We start from the raw sequence: 20,037 nt of genomic DNA on the forward strand, positions 1-20,037 counted from the left end.
ATTGTGGTGGGATCGGATGGTGTTAGGGTGAAATTGTGGTGGGATCAGATGGTGTTATGGTGAAATCATGGTGGGATCAGATGGTGTTAGAGTGAAATCATGGTGGGATCAGATGGTGTTTGGGTGAAATTGTGGTGAGATCAGATGGTGTTAGGGTGAAATTGTGGTGGGATCAGATGGTGTTAGGGTGAAATTGTGGTGAGATCAGATGGTGTTAGGGTGAAATTGTGGTGAGATCAGATGGTGTTAGGGTGAAATCATGGTGAGATCAGATGGTGTTAGGGTGAAATTGTGGTGAGATCAGATGGTGTTAGGGTGAAATTGTGGTGGGATCAGATGGTGTTAGGGTGAAATTGTGGTGAGATCAGATGATGTTAGGGTGAAATTGTGGTGAGATCGGATGATGTTAGGATGAAATCATGGTGAGATCGGATGATGCTATGGTAAAATTGTGGTGGCATTGAATGAAGTTAAGGTGAAATTGTTGTGGTATTAGATGGTGTTTAGGGTTGGATCAATGGTGTTTGGGTAAAATAAACATGATGGGAGATTAGTGGAATCCTACACTTTTTCTCCCTTTTGTATATATAATTTATTGTTTCTGTAATGCAGCCTTTGAATATCATTTCCCCTATTTTTATTTTCTTAGGAAAATTGAAGAAGACTTGAAGGAGGAGGACACTAAAATAGAAGTCCTTGCCAAAAAGACCAAGCTCAACGAGAATGTTTGTATCCGATGCTGCCAGACGTTTGGACTCATCTTCAACCGGAAACAAACGTGTACTCAATTGTCTGTAACGTGGTGTGTTAAAGAACAGTAAGTCTGAAACTTTAGTTTTTCTTTTACGTCAATTGCAAAATAAATGACCGGTTTATAACTTATACAAATCACTCTCAATGGAAAACATGAGGGGTCTAAGGGTCAGAGGAAGTCGGAGCACCCGGGGAAAAATTCTACCATGACCTGGCAAATGACCCTTGACCTTTACATGCTCATGCTAGAGATCAAATACCCGATGAAAAGAGAGTGGCTTAACCATGTCACATGACCATCAGTAAGTCTTCTAGCTGTTCTACAAGAACTCTCAGAGGGACCTTGAAGTCTTCCATATTGTCTGATCCATATCAGTCTTCATAAAAAGTCTTTTCTCTACTTATTCTTGCCTTCCTTCTGACTTGGAATATTTGATTAATTTTTAGAAAAATACAATTTTAGCTAATCTGCATAGCAGAAACAAACTTTAAATGTCAAAATCACGTTTTACTAACTGTCAGCCATATTGTTTCCCAATTGATCTGAAAATACAAAGTGCATGTACACAGACTGGGACCAAGAAGAACCTATAGATTTAGTTTAAAGAAGAACCCTCCAGTAGTTTCTGATAAGTAGTGATAACAAACTTGTTTAGGTCACCTGAGAAGAAGTCTCAAGTGACCTATTCTAATCGCCTTTTGTCCGTCGTGCGTCGTCCGTCGTCCGTCGTATGTCCGTAAACAATTTACATTTTCGACTTCTTCTCCAAAACTGCTGAAGCAATTTCAATGAAATTTTGTACAAACCTCCTAAGGCATAAGGACAATCAAACTTGTGAATTATATGGTCCCCAACCCCCAGGGAGCTATGGGAGGGGCCAAAAGGAGTAAAATTGACTAAAATTTCAAAAATCTTCTTCTCCACTCACAGATGTGATGGAATTAAATACTCTTCATAGATAGAAAGGTCCTAAGGTCCTTTACAAAAATTGTGAATTATATGACCCTGGGGTCTCAGGTTTCCCCCTGGGGAGGGGTTAAGTTTACTAAAGTTTATATAGGGAAAACACATTTTTGAGCATTGTTTAGTCATTATAATAGGAAATTAGTCGATGGTAGTCAGAATTATCCCTATGTTATGGCCATTGGATCTTATTACCAAATTTTCCATGACTGATCCCCAGGGGCCTTAGGGGCGGGGCCAAAACAGGTCAAATAGGCTAAAACTTCAAAAATCTTCTTCTGAAATTCTGGAACTGGTAGAATCAAATACTCTGCATAGATGGAAAGGTCTTAAAGTCCTTTACAAAAAATGTGAATAATATGACCCTGGGGTCTCATGTTTCCCCCTAGGCCTGGGGAGGGGGTCAAGTTTACTATAGTTTATATAGGAAAAACACATATATGAATATTTTTTGCTTATTTTTCATAGGAATTTAGTCAAACTGGGTTAGAATGTTTAGTCTGAGATAGCATTTTATCGTCATATCCATATTGGTCCTGGCTGACCCCCAGGGGCCTTAGGGGTGGGGCCAAAAAAGGGTCAAATAGGCTAAAACTTCAAAAATCTTCTTCTGAATTCACAGATTTGATGAAACCTGATACTCTTCATAGATTGGAAGGTCTTAAGGCCCTTTACAAAATTTGTGAATTTCATGGCCCTGGGATCTCAGATTTTCCCCTGGGTAGGGCGTCAAGTTTACTATGGTTTATATAGGAAAAACACATTTATGAATATTTTTTGCTTATTTTTCATAGGAAGTTAGTCAAACTGGGTTAGAATGTTTAGCCTGAGATAGCATTTTATCGTCATATCCATATTGGTCCTGGCCGACCCCCAGGGACCTTAGGGGCGGGGCCAAAAAGGGTCAAATAGGCTAAAACTTCAAAAATCTTCTTCTGAATTCACAGATTTGATGGAACCTGATACTCTTCATAGATTGGAAGGTCTAAGGCCCTTTACAAAAATTGTGAATTTCATGGCCCTGGGATCTCAGATTTTCCCCTGGGTAGGGCGTCAAGTTTACTATAGTTTATTTTTTTATTTTTTGGGTATATAGGAAAAGCACATTTATGAACATTATTTGCTTTGTTTTCATAGGAAATTAGTCAAACTGGGTTAGAATTATTAGCCTGAAATAGCATTTTAACACCAAATCCATATTTGTCCTGGCCTGGCCGACCCCCAGGGGCCAGAGGGGTGGGGCCAAAAGGGGTCAAATAGGCTAAAACTTCAAAATTCTTATTGTGAATTCACAGATTTGATGGAACCAAATAATCTTCATAGATTAAAAAGTGAAATTTATAAAATCACTGACATTAATGACTGACTTCTTGTTTGGTTTTGTTGTTTAACATTGCCAAAGCAAATTGGAATTTTAAGCATAAGGTTTGATAAAATAATACACTATCAAAATGAAAAAAAAAAAAAAAATCAAAATTCTAAAAGGTTCAACTTTAAAGTTTATTCTAATTCGTAAATACTTTTTACAGATTTGAACCAACTTTGCAATGCTTTTTTGTAGCAGCACACAGGTGACCGTCAAGGCCTCTTGGGCCTCTTGTTATTTGTTGTTTAACAGAAGACTCTAAATTATTGTAAATGTCTATATCGTTGTTTATCATACAGCGGACAATGAGAGCGACAGTGGATATGATCCCTCCCTGTACTTGTCCTTTAAGAGTGCCTCTCTCCAATCTGTGGTCCGACAGCGTCCCGCCCTGGCCGGTCTGTTTCCTGACAAAACGAAAGAGAACAACAACGGTGAGTGTTTTTGTTTCTGTATCAAACGATACGTGGAATCTGTGTCACCTCAAATGATACGTGGAATCAGTGTCACCTCAAATGATACGTGGAATCTGTGTCACCTCAAACGATACGTGGAATCTGTGTCACCTCAAACGATACGTGGAATCTGTGTCACCTCAAACGATACGTGGAATCAGTGTCACCTCAAATGATACGTGGAATCTGTGTCACCTCAAACGATACATGGAATCTGTGTCACCTCAAACGATACATGGAATCTGTGTCACCTCAAACGATATGCGGAATCTGTGTCACCTCAAACAATACGCGGAATCTGTGTCACCTCAAACAATACGTGGAATCTGTGTCACCTCAAATGATACATGGAATATGTGTCACCTCAAACGATACATGGAATCTGTGTCACCTCAAATGATAAGTGGAATCTGTGTCACCTCAAACGATACATGGAATCTGTGTCACCTCAAACGATACATGGAATCTGTGTCACCTCAAACGATACGTGGAATCTGTGTCACCTCAAACGATACGTGGAATCTGTGTCACCTCAAACGATACGTGGAATCTGTGTCACCTCAAACGATACATGGAATCTGTGTCACCTCAAACGATACGTGGAATCTGTGTCACCTCAAACGATATGTGGAATCTGTGTCACCTCAAACGATATGTGGAATCTGTGTCACCTCAAACAATACGTGGAATCTGTGTCACCTCAAATGATACATGGAATCTGTGTCACCTCAAACGATACATGGAATCTGTGTCACCTCAAACGATACGTGGAATCTGTGTCACCTCAAACGATACGTGGAATCTGTGTCACCTCAAACGATACGTGGAATCTGTGTCACCTCAAACGATACGTGGAATCAGTGTCACTTAGATGCTTAATTCGATTGCCATGGTTATGATAGTTATCTAAAAGAAAATAATTAGGCAGGCCGAAATAGCAATAGGTCCATATCATAAAACAAACAAACCAAAGTTATTTTTACATTAAATATCTATAATAATCAAAGTTATCAAATTTTAAAATTGTCAATTTAGAAATTTCCCCAAAAGTACTCACATGTCATATAATTGTCTAGGGTTATTAATATAGATATAAGTGATCAATTCTTTGTTTGCTAATGGATATAGTACTATATTAATCATATTAAATCAAACTCCATTGATATTACCATTACAAGATCACTGCTTTATTACAAGAAGACAGAATATAATGTGTAATCCAGGGGAGATAACCCTTGTTTATATTTGTGAAATTTAAAACATGTTCTAGCTGTGTTGGTAATATCTGAAGTTAAATATGGCCAAGTTAATGAGAAAACTTAAATACGGAAATATTCTTGCATGCCACTTTTGCGAAAAATGGAATTAGAAGGTGAAGTATTATCTTTATTTATTTTAAATTTTTCAGAAAGTTGATATCAATCTTTTTAAACCTGATTTATGATTTTGTAAATTATAGAGGTACTTAAATACCTTGAGTTTGAAGATGCATGTTAGTTAAGATGCATAAGCTAAATGATTACTGAAATGGTAGCTCTAATGGCTATGGATTTGATTTAAACCTTGACAGGATAACACATATCTTTACAGTGAAACTTGTCTATAAAGGCCACCCAAGGCACCAAGAAAAATGGTCTTTATAGCCAGGTGGTCTTTATTGACAGCGGGAATTATGTATTGAAATTGGTGATTTGGGACCCAAAGAAAGTGGTCTTATTAGAAGGTGATCTTTATACAGAGGTGGTCACTAAGGCAGGTTTTACTGTATATATGTTATATTTTGATTTACTGTTAGTTGTTCATCTGTGATATATCTTGTATTGACACCTTTGTACATGTATGTATTTGTAGTAAATTCATAATATATATATATACTCAGTATGAAAATTTGCGGTTGAAAAAAAGTATATTTTTATTAATTTGAATGGCGAGAAAATTATACCAAATGCCTCGATAATGCTCAAGGACAAAGAAAATGTTTGTAATTTTTTTTTTCATTTCAAGTGGAATACACTTATAAAATTTAAAATTAATACAACTGTTTAACATTATATATAGTATCTATATAGATAGATAAATTTGAATTGAATTTGGAATGAATAAATTTTATAATCAATGGGGTTCTTGTATTTAAAATTAAAGCCCCCCCTGAAGTGTATCGAGATGTTTATCAAGGTATCGTCCTATTCAATGATGTTTCTGCCTGACTGATCCTAATATTAGTCACACCCTGGGATCCATGCAGTATTCTTAAGTTCGTAATACAAATGTGATAATTGTAGTTTTTTTTTTTTTGTGTCGCCTGCAACGCAAGGGTGACACATAGGTATCGGTGTTGGTGTTATTTGTAGGTGTCTGAGCCGGAGAAAGGTTTCCGTGCGATAACTTAAGTATTTATTGTCCGATTTCAACCAAATTTGGTATATTGTTTATATCAATGAGATCACGGATGAGTTGGAATCTGTATCAGTATCTAGTGCAATCGGATCACCTCGTCATTTTCTCCGAAACTAGACTCGGACCTAAGTAGTAACCATTTTGAACTACTTTCGGTAAAAAATGGCGGCGCCCATGGTAGCACGCTTCAACGTAATCAGTTGGCTATAAGAGGTATTTATTCCTCGACTGCATCTATATCTACTGTACATGAGTTATAGATGATGGTATCTTTGATTTTGTATATAAATTACAACTAGAAATTTGATTAATTGCCTCATTTTTGATAATGATTCAGTCGCTCTCTCTTTTGGGCGGTGTACGGTCAAACAGCAGGCCTTGATTCAAAAGTCCCAGTGAAAACAGTTCCGCTATTTAGAGTCATCAATGTAAACTAATTACACACAATGGTACTGTTTCTATTAAAATTCAAAAACATATTACGACTTTGTTGTTTATTCATTTTTCAACCGTTTATATTCAATATTTCAAACTTATACTATCTAAAAGTATATACTTCTGTAAATATGTATCTACATATGTAAATGTCTAGAATTGAATTTTATCTAGCGGTAGTATGATAATTTAGCATATTGGAGGGGATCCTGTGAACAAATTAATCAAATTTTTGCACAGTCTCTTTAAAAAATCTACCCTAGGAGTAATGGTAGAGGAAATATGCTATAAAACGTTTTTTCCATTACGTATCCCTACTTTGAATATAGTGTCCGATAGTTGTAATGTCTTCAAATTTCTTGTGGTAACGAAGGTGAGTTATTGTAAAATAAGAAAAAAAAAGTTAAATCATAAGTGCAATTGATCTTGTGAACCATCAATTGCAACATATATAGATAACCTTTTTGATTTAAGGAGGGGCCGGTATGTTTGGGGTTTTCTTTTTGTGTGTTTTTTTTTTTTTTTTTTTTTTACACAAGTCCGTTCTGCCACGCGTCCCGCTCTTGAAAGTTACTGTACGTCGCTATATTGTTCAATTTAACGACTAACGACTTTTATTTTCATCTCATTCCCCCCTTTCTTTGATTTATTTAAATGATGAAAATGGTTCCATAATGTTACTTTCTCGGAAAATGTTAAACGTGATTGCAATGTACATGTATATACTCTTTAACATCATAAACGTTTATGTATTTCAAGATTATGATCTTTTTCGCAATTTTTAAAATTCGCTACATTTCGTTTTTCAATATCATTTTCCGTGTGTCTTCATATCTCAGCAAGTTAACTACAAAGTATTTTGTCTTATTTTGAGTACCGTGTTCGCATAAATTCCAGATTCAATTCTTTATTTTCCTTAAGTTTACAACTTATTGGAATTGTGCAAAATACGCACATATACATATATATACAATCACATAGTAATTAGTACAATATCATAGACAAGTTACAAATGTACTATACATTGAAATCAAAATGTGTATTATATAAAGGCTACATAACTTACAGATTAAGTAATTATTGGACGCGGGATCGTATTTTCATGGCCTCAAATATAAATTTTGCTAATTTACGTAGATCACTTATATTTTCGCAACATATTAATTGTATCAACTTGTACATAGATGGTTTATGCCAATAAAAAGGTTTTACATATTTCTTTCTTAAATCATGATAATTAATACATATTAAAATAAAATGATATTCGTCTTCCACATCTAAATTGCAACCAGGGCACAATCTTTGTTCTCTAGCAGCATCGGTATATCTGCCTGTTTCGATGGCCAAATTATGAGCAGATAGACGAAATTTAGATAAAACAATTCGGTATTTCGGAGGTATATATTTGGTCAAATAGTATTGTATAGTAAAATGATTCACAATATGCTTATATAATATACATTTTGATGAGGAATCCAATAAGCCTCTCAAATGTTGCTGACTTTGGTCAAATAGTCGTTGCTTTATGAAACATAATATATGTTTATGGTTATACAGATAGTGATGATTCCATACATTACCAAAACCAATAGAAAAAAGACAATGTTTAACATGGTTTATCCAATTGAACATTATCTGTTCTCGGATTATCGGACCTTCGGACTAACGGGCCTTAGGACTAACTGGCCTTTGGACTATTGGGTCGTAGGGATATGAGAGACAGGTATATTTCTAGATTTAATATGACTTAGTCACACAAAGCTAAAACCAAACACGAAGTGGTAATCAATTAGCGTCTTTATGCTAGGAATGCGGTACATATGGCTACTTCAAACAGCGATATTGGACTCAAAATGTGTTTTTTAATGGACATCACCAATTTTGTTAAAAGTGAATGTCTTGAAACATGTAATTGTTTTATCTTTACGTATTATTAAAATGATGATTAAGGATATCATTCAAAAGGTTTTGAATATTCTATGAACTTCTTTAAAACCATGATTACAAACTAATGAAATTAGCGGTATATTAATAGCTGCAGTATAAGTAAATTTGTTTGTACATGTATGATTATAATGGCTGATAAGTAAAATCAGAAGAGGAGTTTGTAATTAAATTACGATAATGTTTCCTTGATTGTATATATGTTCACGTGTATATATATATATATATACATTGTATTTATATCTCATTTTCTGTATCTCTTATTCGAGGAATAAAAGTTTTAACTATAGAGAATTAAATTTTTAATGATATATTAATTGAACTGATAATGCCACGCGACCGGAATCACGGATGAAGCATGTAAACAAATTAGATTATTGTCTATATCGCTTTCATATGAAAAAAATGTATCTTATCTGGTCTTCCAGTTGGAACAGTCACCACACAAATAAATGGATATTTCGGTACAAATGTGTTTTAAGATGCTCCATCGCCGACAGAGAATAAGCAATACTCATCATTTGAAAAAAAAATGGTGTTTACTCATGTAAATGTATGTCTTACTAACACAAAAATATGTAAAATAGTATATTTTACTAAATGGTCCATGCGTGATCAGTACTTTATTCCATATAGGACATAGTGCTATGGACTTTTTTGGAAAGCAATTAATTATTTTTGACATTTTTTATTTTGAAGTAAAATAAGAAGCTCAAAATGTTCAATGACGGTAATGGTGTAAAGTAAGTAACTTTTGAAACTGAAAAAAAACTTGATTCGTCCGCTCCTGTTTTTTATACTATAGAAAAAAATACCATTGGACGGCGGTTTTAATGGTTTAAATAACGCACGAACTGAGGTACAATTTATGAACATTCTTCAAAGAAGTATAATGTATTAAGTCATATATTCCATTCATAAAAGGTTACCGTTGGATAAATTTTCTAAAACATTTCATAGTTTCTTGTTCGAGCATTCATGTTCATTCCAATAAATATATCTCATACGTCTTGTAAAACACAAATAGATAGTATAAATCAGGGAGTTTGTTTTAAGTTCTTCTTTGTGGTACATATAGAGCTTTGAAGCAGACAAAAATAACGCTGTATGTTTCACAAGGGAGGTAACCCTCTATGATATAGTCCTACAGGTAGTGGTAATTTGGTCATTGTCCGGCGGATCACAAAATACATCATTTTCATGTGTATTCATACAGTTAGGTCCGAGCCTATGTTCGAAGAAGTGGGCGAGGTGTTCCGATTGTATCTAGTGCTTAACAATACATGGCCCATGGATTTCCATAGCAACACGAAATCAGTACCTTGTACAATGAGCTATAGCTTAGATATTCATTGGAACCCACTTAATTTGAAATCGTTTATATTGAAATACTGCTTAATTTGAAATGAATTATAATCCCTGTTCAAACATATCCATTGTCTTTCTCCTTGGTTTATTGAACTCTGGATAATTTGAATAGATTTCCTATTCAAGGATCACCAAGTTTTCCTGTTAACGATGTCTGTGGTTTCTGAATTTAACATTATCCTTAATGTCTCTTACTATAAAGTGATTCAATGCCAAATATTTATTTTATGTACATGAACTACTCCTGTTCGTTACTTTTCTGCTGAATTGCTATTATCATAATCATCAATGCATTGTTTTAAATAAAACATTTTTACGCATGAAATATTCCCATTTTTGTGCCCAATCTCGATGATTTGCTGACAAAAATCTTCATTTGATGTGCTAGCACTGTTCAGCAATTAGAATTAGAGATGTAACCATTCTAAGACTAGCAGCTCTTGATTGGGTTGATCACCGACACAACCTCTCATGATCGAAACTCAATCTGTAGAGCATCCGGCTTGTGTTTGGAAGTCGTGAGTTCGAGTCCTGGTCTTGCTGTACAATTATCTGCCCCTGCTATATGTGGTGCCATTGTGACCAAACCTTATTTCAAGAGAGGGGAATACTGACAGCAAGTGGCTACCTGAGGCTGAAGCTGGGCTGTTTAAAACCTTGAGGCCAAGACTTACAAAGAGAGGGGAAAGTTTAATGGTTCTTGATCAAGTTAATCACCAGCAACCACATCGCTCATTTGATCAGGCACCTGGCCAGTACTCAGAGGTCCTGGTTTTAAATAAAGACTACAAGGGGATACCTGTTAACTGGATTGTGCACTAAATTGAGGCAAAGTCAGAAAGAGGAGGGAAGAGTTCTGGACCTTGTTGATCACTAGCGACTAGTAACCACAGCTCATTTCAGCAATCACCACTTTTATGATGGAGTTCAGTGCTTGACCAGAGTTTAGTAAAAAAAATTCTTAAGCAAATGCTGTTTTAGCAAGATATTTAAAGTCGCATGATTCGATTGAGAATCTGTCTATTGTTGAGAGGTCTTTGGTTTGAACCCTGGAAGTACATTTTTCTGTTCCTCTTATAATGAAAGCCTGTGTGCATGCCCTGGTGTGAACTCTGAGTTTAAGTTAACACCAATGGCTAGTGTTAAGAGAGGTCTTGGGTTTGAACCCTGATCTGGCGGTGCTTTTCTGCTCCTCTTAAATGAAAGCCCATGTGCATGCCTGGTGTGCTCCTCTTATGTTAACAACACCAATGTGCGTATTGATGACGAGCGCTCTTGTGGGTTATGAAATGCAATGTCTGTCTTATAATGACATAATGAAAAGCCTGTGTGCATGCCCTGGTGTGAACTCCTGTGAGTTTAGTTTAACACCTATAGTATATATAGTAACACATTGATATATAGATGTTACAGGGCTTTCCCCACCTAATATATATATACCTAGTAGCACATTGATATATAGATGTGTAACAGGCTGTTTTCCCCACCTATATGATAATACCCTGTATGCTCACATTGTAGAACTACATTGTTCCCCACCAATATATAGATAGATGCCTGTACACATTTACAGGGCTGTTCCCCACCTATATATATATACCATACACTTGATATATAGATGTTACAGGGCTGTTTCCCCCCATGGCTATATATATATATATAAACCATTACACATTGAATATAGATGTTACAAGGATTTTTCTGCTGTTCCCCACCTATAATAATATATCCTGTACACATTGATATATATATATGTCTAACCCCACCTATATATAAACCTGGGTACACATTGATATAAAGATGTTACAGGGCTGTTCCCCACCTATATATATTATATACCAGTTACACACCATTGATAATAGATGTTACAGGGCTGTTCCCCACCTAAATATATATATACCTGTACACATTGATATATAGATGTTACAGGGCTGTTCCCCACCTATATATATATATAAATACCTGTACACATTGATCATATATAGATGTTACAGGGCTGTTCCCCACCTATAATAATATATAATATACCTGTACACATTGATATATAGATGTTACAGGGCTGTTCCCCACCTATATATATATATTACCAGTACACATTGATATATAAATGTTACAGGGCTGTTCCCCACCTATATATATATATATACCTGTACACATTTGATATATAGATGTATACAGGGCTGTTCTCCCTCCATATATAAATATATATACCTGTCCACATTGATATATAGATGTTACAGGGCTGTTTCCCCACCTATATATATATATATACCAGTACACATTGATATAGTAGATGTTACAGGTGCTGTTCGCCCACCTATATATATATATATACCATTACACATTTGAAATATAGATGTTACAGGGCTGGTTCCCCACCTATATATATATATATACCAAAGTACACATTGATATATAGATGTTACAGGGCTGTTTCCCTATCACCTATATATATATATATACCTGTACAAAATTGATATATAGATGTTACAGGGCTGTATTCCCCACCTATATATATATATACCTGTACACATTGATATATTAGATGATTTTACAGGGCTGTTCCCCACCTATATATATATATACCCTGCTACACGATTGATATATAGAAAGGCCCATTACAGTGCCCTAGTGTCCCCACCTATGATATATATATAGCCTGTACCAATGGCTTAGTGTTGATGTTTACAGTCTTGGCGGTTCCCCACCTATAAGTACATTTTTTTCTCTCTTCTCTTACTTAATACATGAAATACCCTGTATGCATGGGCTGTGTCCCCACCCCTCCTAATATATATTATATACCTGTACACAGTGATATGAGAGACAGATTCTTGCGGGTTTGAACCCACCTGATCTGGCGGTGATAGTTTCTGCTACACATTGGAAATGATAGCCCATGCTGCATGGGCTGGTGGTGAACTCTTGATATAAATACCAGAAACACCAATTATATAGTGTATGAAGGTCTTGGGCTAGAACCCTGATCTATAATAATGCATATACCTGCTCACTCTTGATATATGAATGCCCCATGTGCATGCCCTGGTGGGCTGTTCCCCAACTATAACTATAATATACCTGTACACATTGAATATATAGATGTTACAGGCTGTTCCCCACCTATAATATATAAATACCAGTACAGCATTGATATATAGATGTTACAGGGGCTGTTCCCCACCTATAATATAAATATACCTGTACACATTGATATATAGATTGTTAAAGGGCTGTTCCCCACCTATATATATATATACCTGTACACATTGATATATAGATGTTACCAGGGCTGTTCCCACACCATATATATATATATATATCACCCTGACACATTGATATATAGATGTTACATGGGCTGTTCCCCACCTATATATATATATATACCTGTACACATTGATATATAGATGTTACAGGCTGTTCCCCACCTATATATATTATATACCTGTACACATTGATATAAAGAAGTTACAGGGGCTGTTTTCCCCACCTATATATATATATACCAGAACACATTGATATATAGATGTTACAGGGCTGTTCCCCACCTATATATATATATACCTGTACACACTATGATATATAGATGTACAGGCTGTTCCCCACCTATATATATATATACCTAGTAACACATTGTATATATAGATGTTAACAAGGGCCTGTTCCCCACCTATATATATATATAACCTGTACACATTTGATATATAGATGTTACAGGGGCTGTTCCACCTATACCTATGATAGTATATATATAAGATAGCTACCTGTACAACATTGAAATATAGATGTTACAGGGCTGTTCCCCACCTATATATAATATATATAAGACCTGAACACATTGAAATATAGATTGTTACCTGTTTCACCACCTATATATATAATATATATAACCAGTCACGATTGAATATATATATGTTCAGGGGGCTGCTTTTCCCACGGGGGGGGGGAGGGGGACCCCCCGCCAATAATGATATATAGTACCTGTAACACAATTTAAATATAATACGCGATTACAGGGCTTGATCCCCACCTATATATACTAATACCAGTACACCATTGTTATATAGATGTTAACAGGGCTGTTCCCACACCTATATATATATATACCTGTACACATTGATATATAGAATGTTTACAGGGCTGTTCCCTCACCTATATATATATATACCCAGTACACATTGGATATATTAGATGTTACAGGGCTGTTCCCCACCTATATATATATATACCTGTACACATTGATATATAGATGTTACAGGGCTGTTCCCCACCCTATATATAATATACAACTACCTGTACACATTGATATAATATAGATGTTACAGGGCTGTTCCCCACCTATATAATATATATACCTTACACATTGATATATATAGATGATTTACAGGGCTGTTCCCCACCTATATATATATATATAACACATTGTTATATAGATACCTGTACACATTGATATATAGATGGAAAATAATGTTACAGGGCTGTTCCCCACCTATATATATATATATATACCTGTACACATTGATATATAGATGTTTACAGGGCTGTTCCCCACAATATATCTATATATATATATAAACCTGTACACATTGATATATAGATGTTACAGGGCTGTTCCCCACCTATATATAATATATACGAGTACACATTGATTGAATATAGATGTTTACAGGGCTGTTCCCCACCTATAAATATATATACCTGTACACATTGATGTTATAGATAATTTACATGGGCTTGATCCCTACCTAATATATATATATAATACCTGTACACATTGATATATAGATTTACAGGGCTGTTCCCCACCTATATATATACTATATACCTGTACACATTGATATATAGATGTTACAGGATAATATATATATACCAGTACACATTACAGGGCTGTTCCCCACCTATATATAAGTTCCCGCACCTATATATATATATACCTGTACACATTGATATATAGATGTTACAGGGCTGTTCCCCACCTATATATATATAAACCTGTACACATGTGATATATAGATGTTACAGGGCTGTTCCCCACCTATATATATATATATAATACCTGTACACATTGATATATAGAATGTTACAGGGCTGTTCCCCACCTATATATATATATACCTGTATATACCAGTACACATTGATATATAGATGTTACAGGGCTGTTCCCCACCTATATATATATATACTGTACACATTGATATATAGATGTTACAGGGCTGTTCCCCACCTATATATATATACCTGTACACATTGATATATAGATGTTACAGGGCTGTTCCCCACCTATATTATATATATACAGTTACAGGGCTGTTCCCCCCTATATATATATATATACCTGTACACATTGATATATAGATGTTACATACTATTATATATATATGTACACATTGATATATAGATGTTACAGGGCTGTTCCCCACCTATATATATATATATATACCTGTACACATTGATATATAGATGTTACAGGGCTGTTCCCCACCTATATATATATATATATACCTGTACACATTGATATATAGATGTTACAGGGCTGTTCCCCACCTATATATATATATATATACCTGTACACATTGATATATAGATGTTACAGGGCTGTTCCCCACCTATATATATAATATATACCAGTACACATTGATATATAGATGTTACAGGGCTGTTCCCCACCTATATATATATATATACCTGTACACATTGATATATAGATGTTACAGGGCTGTTCCCCACCTATATATATATATATATACCAGTACACATTGATATATAGATGTTACAGGGCTGTTCCCCACCCTATATATATATATACCAGTACACATTGATATATAGATGTTACAGGGCTGTTCCCCACCTTATATATATATATACCGTACACATTGATATATAGATGTTACAGAGGGCTGTTCCCCACCTATATATATATATATACCTGTACACATTGATATATAGATGTTACAGGGCTGTTCCCCACCTATATATATATATATACCTGTACACATTGATATATAGATGTTACAGGGCTGTTCCCCACCTATATATATATATATATACCTGTACACATTGATATATAGATGTTACAGGGCTGTTCCCCACCTATAATATATATATATACCTGTACACATTGATATATAGATGTTACAGGGCTGTTCCCCACCTATATATATATATATATATACCTGTACACATTGATATATAGATGTTACAGGGCTGTTCCCCACCTATATATATATATATATACCAGTACACATTGATATATAGATGTTACAGGGCTGTTCCCCACCTATATATATATATATACCTGTACACATTGATATATAGATGTTACAGGGCTGTTCCCCACCTATATATATATATACCAGTACACATTGATATATAGATGTTACAGGGCTGTTCCCCACCTATATATATATATACCAGTACACATTGATATATAGATGTTACAGGGCTGTTCCCCACCTATATATATATATACCTGTACACATTGATATATAGATGTTACAGGGCTGTTCCCCACCTATATATATATATACCTGTACACATTGATATATAGATGTTACAGGGCTGTTCCCCACCTATATATATATATATACCTGTACACATTGATATATAGATGTTACAGGGCTGTTCCCCACCTATATATATATATACCTGTACACATTGATATATAGATGTTACAGGGCTGTTCCCCACCTATATATATATATATACCAGTACACATTGATATATAGATGTTACAGGGCTGTTCCCCACCTATATATATATATACCTGTACACATTGATATATAGATGTTACAGGGCTGTTCCCCACCTATATATATATATACCAGTACACATTGATATATAGATGTTACAGGGCTGTTCCCCACCTATATATATATATATACCTGTACACATTGATATATAGATGTTACAGGGCTGTTCCCCACCTATATATATATATATATACCTGTACACATTGATATATAGATGTTACAGGGCTGTTCCCCACCTATATATATATATATACCTGTACACATTGATATATAGATGTTACAGGGCTGTTCCCCACCTATATATATATATATACCTGTACACATTGATATATAGATGTTACAGGGCTGTTCCCCACCTATATATATATATATACCAGTACACATTGATATATAGATGTTACAGGGCTGTTCCCCACCTAATATATATATATACCTGTACACATTGATATATAGATGTTACAGGGCTGTTTCCCCACCTATATATATATATATACCTGTACACATTGATATATAGATGTTACAGGGCTGTTCCCCACCTATATATATATATATATATACCTGTACACATTGATATATAGATGTTACAGGGCTGTTCCCCACCTATATATATATATACCTGTACACATTGATATATAGATGTTACAGGGCTGTTCCCCACCTATATATATATATACCTGTACACATTGATATATAGATGTTACAGGACTGTTCCCCACCTATATATATATATATACCTGTACACATTGATATATAGATGTTACAGGGCTGTTCCCCACCTATATCGACAGGTAAATAGCACACACAAGTACAACTTTCCTACATGTTTTACAAAAATATTCATGTTTTCCTCGGCCGAAGCCCGTCTTACTCAGAGAAGATGTACATAGACACAAAGTCGTGGAACAGGAAATATTAGTTCGAGAGAAGAGCAAGTTAAATATCATTTATTGCAGCTTTTGTGTTGACAAAGAGGTATGTTCATTTATTAATGTATATTTGTCAATACACGTTCAAGGATATATAGATATATTATATCTGTGTCCTACCTAAAACTGGTAGATAAAAAGTGTATTTATAGAACTTTTTGGATATCGCATCGTAGCTCTGTAGGTGTGTAAATGTCCTATATTTATGTGTTTTTTGTAGCTATGTTAATAACTGTAGCCCACTATGAAATGGTAGCTAGTTTGAAACCCACATGGGATAGTTGCTGTAACTGACCATAGGTCAGTGGTTTTTCTCTGGGTACTCTAGATTTTCTCTGCCTTCTTTACCTGGAATGTCCATAAATAACACTGGCTGTTGAAACAGTGTAACAGATGTCACCGTGACATTGATATTTGGTCAGTATACTCAGGTTTTTCTAGATTACACAGGTATTAACTACTCTATATATAAAAGAAATGCCATATAGTCAGAATAGACAGGAATCCAGATTAGACAAGGGCCCGTTTGGACAAGTTATACTATAGAATGATGAACTTGTTAAAAATAGTTAAATGGGAAGGCTATATCAGAATAGACAGGAATCCAGATTAGACAAGGGCCCGTTTGGACAAGTTATACTATAGAATGATGAACTTGTTAAAAATAGCTAAATGGGAAGGCTATATCAGAATAGACAGGAATCCAGATTAGACAAGGGCCCGTTTGGACAAGTTATACTATAGAATGATGAACTTGTTAAAAATAGTTAAATGGGAAGGCTATATCAGAATAGACAGGAATCCAGATTAGACAAGGGCCCATTTGGACAAGTTATACTATAGAATGATGAACTTGTTAAAAATAGTTAAATGGGAAGGCTATATCAGAATAGACAGGAATCCAGATTAGACAAGGGCCCGTTTGGACAAGTTACTATAGATTGATGAACTTGTTAAAAATAGTTTAAATGGGAAGGCTATATCAGAATAGACAGGAATCCAGATTAGACAAGGGCCCATTTGGACAAGTTACTATAGAATGATGAACTTGTTAAAATAGCTAAATGGGAAGGCTATATCAGAATAGACAGGAATCCAGATTAGACAAGGGCCCGTTTGGACAAGTTACTTGTTAAATAGTAAATGGAACTATATATAGAATTAGCAATGTTATACTATAGAATGATGAACTTGTTAAAATAGCTAAATGGGAAGGCTATATCAGAATAGACAGGAATCCAGATTAGACAAGGGCCCGTTTGGACAAGTTATACTATAGAATGATGAACTTGTTAAAAATAGTTAAATGGGAAGGCTATATCAGAATAGACAGGAATCCAGATTAGACAAGGGCCCGTTTGGACAAGTTATACTATAGAATGATGAACTTGTTAAAAATAGTTAAATGGGAAGGCTATATCAGAATAGACAGGAATCCAGATTAGACAAGGGCCCGTTTGGACAAGTTATACTATAGAATGATGAACTTGTTAAAAATAGTTAAATGGGAAGGCTATATCAGAATAGACAGGAATCCAGATTAGACAAGGGCCCGTTTGGACAAGTTATACTATAGAATGATGAACTTGTTAAAAATAGTTAAATGGGAAGGCTATATCAGAATAGACAGGAATCCAGATTAGACAAGGGCCCGTTTGGACAAGTTTACTATAGAATGATGAACTTGTTAAAAATAGTTAAATGGGAAGGCTATATCAGAATAGACAGGAATCCAGATTAGACAAGGGCCCGTTTGGACAAGTTACTATAGAATGATGAACTTGTTAAAAATAGTTAAATGGGAAGGCTATATCAGAATAGACAGGAATCCAGATTAGACAAAGGCCCGTTTGGACAAGTTACTATAGAATGAGATAAACTTGTTAGCGCTTTGGACAAAAATAGTTAAATGGTAAGGCTATATCAGAATAGACAGGAATCCAGATTAGACAAGGGCCCGTTTGGACAAGTTTTACTATAGAATGATGAACTTGTTAAAAATAGTTAAATGGGAAGGCTATATCAGAATAGACAGGAATCCAGATTAGACAAAGGCCCGTTTGGACAAGTTATACTATAGAATGATGAACTTGTTAAAAATAGTTAAATGGGAAGGCTATATCAGAATAGACAGGAATCCAGATTAGACAAGGGCCCGTTTGGACAAGTTATACTATAGAATGATGAACTTGTTAAAAATAGTTAAATGGGAAGGCTATATCAGAATAGACAGGAATCCAGATTAGACAAGGGCCCGTTTGGACAAGTTATACTATAGAATGATGAACTTGTTAAAAATAGTTAAATGGGAAGGCTATATCAGAATAGACAGGAATCCAGATTAGACAAAGGCCCGTTTGGACAAGTTATACTATAGAATGATGAACTTGTTAAAAATAGTTAAATGGGAAGGCTATATCAGAATAGACAGGAATCCAGATTAGACAAGGGCCCGTTTGGACAAGTTATACTATAGAATGATGAACTTGTTAAAAATAGTTAAATGGGAAGGCTATATCAGAATAGACAGGAATCCAGATTAGACAAGGGCCCGTTTGGACAAGTTACTATAGAATGATGAACTTGTTAAAAATAGTTAAATGGGAAGGCTATATCAGAATAGACAGGAATCCAGATTAGACAAGGGCCCGTTTGGACAAGTTATACTATAGAATGATGA

The 20,037-nt window shown here is 35.0% G+C and overlaps 2 protein-coding genes across 5 annotated transcripts in view; both read left to right on the forward strand.

Annotated features, from left to right (window-relative positions):
* The window catches only part of LOC138310411 (low-density lipoprotein receptor-related protein 8-like), a 102,399-nt gene that overhangs the window by 39,906 nt on the left and 42,456 nt on the right, over positions 1 to 20,037 (forward strand). The window lies entirely within an intron of this gene.
* Positions 1 to 20,037, forward strand: part of LOC138310410 (low-density lipoprotein receptor-related protein 2-like) — a 69,349-nt gene that overhangs the window by 21,951 nt on the left and 27,361 nt on the right. The window contains exon 9 of one of the 3 annotated variants that reach the window (XM_069251621.1): positions 3,383 to 3,517. The exons of 1 other annotated variant lie outside the window; for it this stretch is intronic. The gene's annotated coding sequence lies outside the window, so the exon portion shown is untranslated. Of the gene's footprint in view, positions 1 to 649; positions 784 to 3,382; positions 3,518 to 20,037 lie in introns of those variants that run through there. One more of the 3 variants, XM_069251622.1, reaches the window with a different exon arrangement.

The sequence above is a fragment of the Argopecten irradians genome, chromosome 16 (genome assembly GCF_041381155.1).
Source record: "Argopecten irradians isolate NY chromosome 16, Ai_NY, whole genome shotgun sequence".
Lineage (NCBI taxonomy): Eukaryota > Metazoa > Mollusca > Bivalvia > Pectinida > Pectinidae > Argopecten > Argopecten irradians.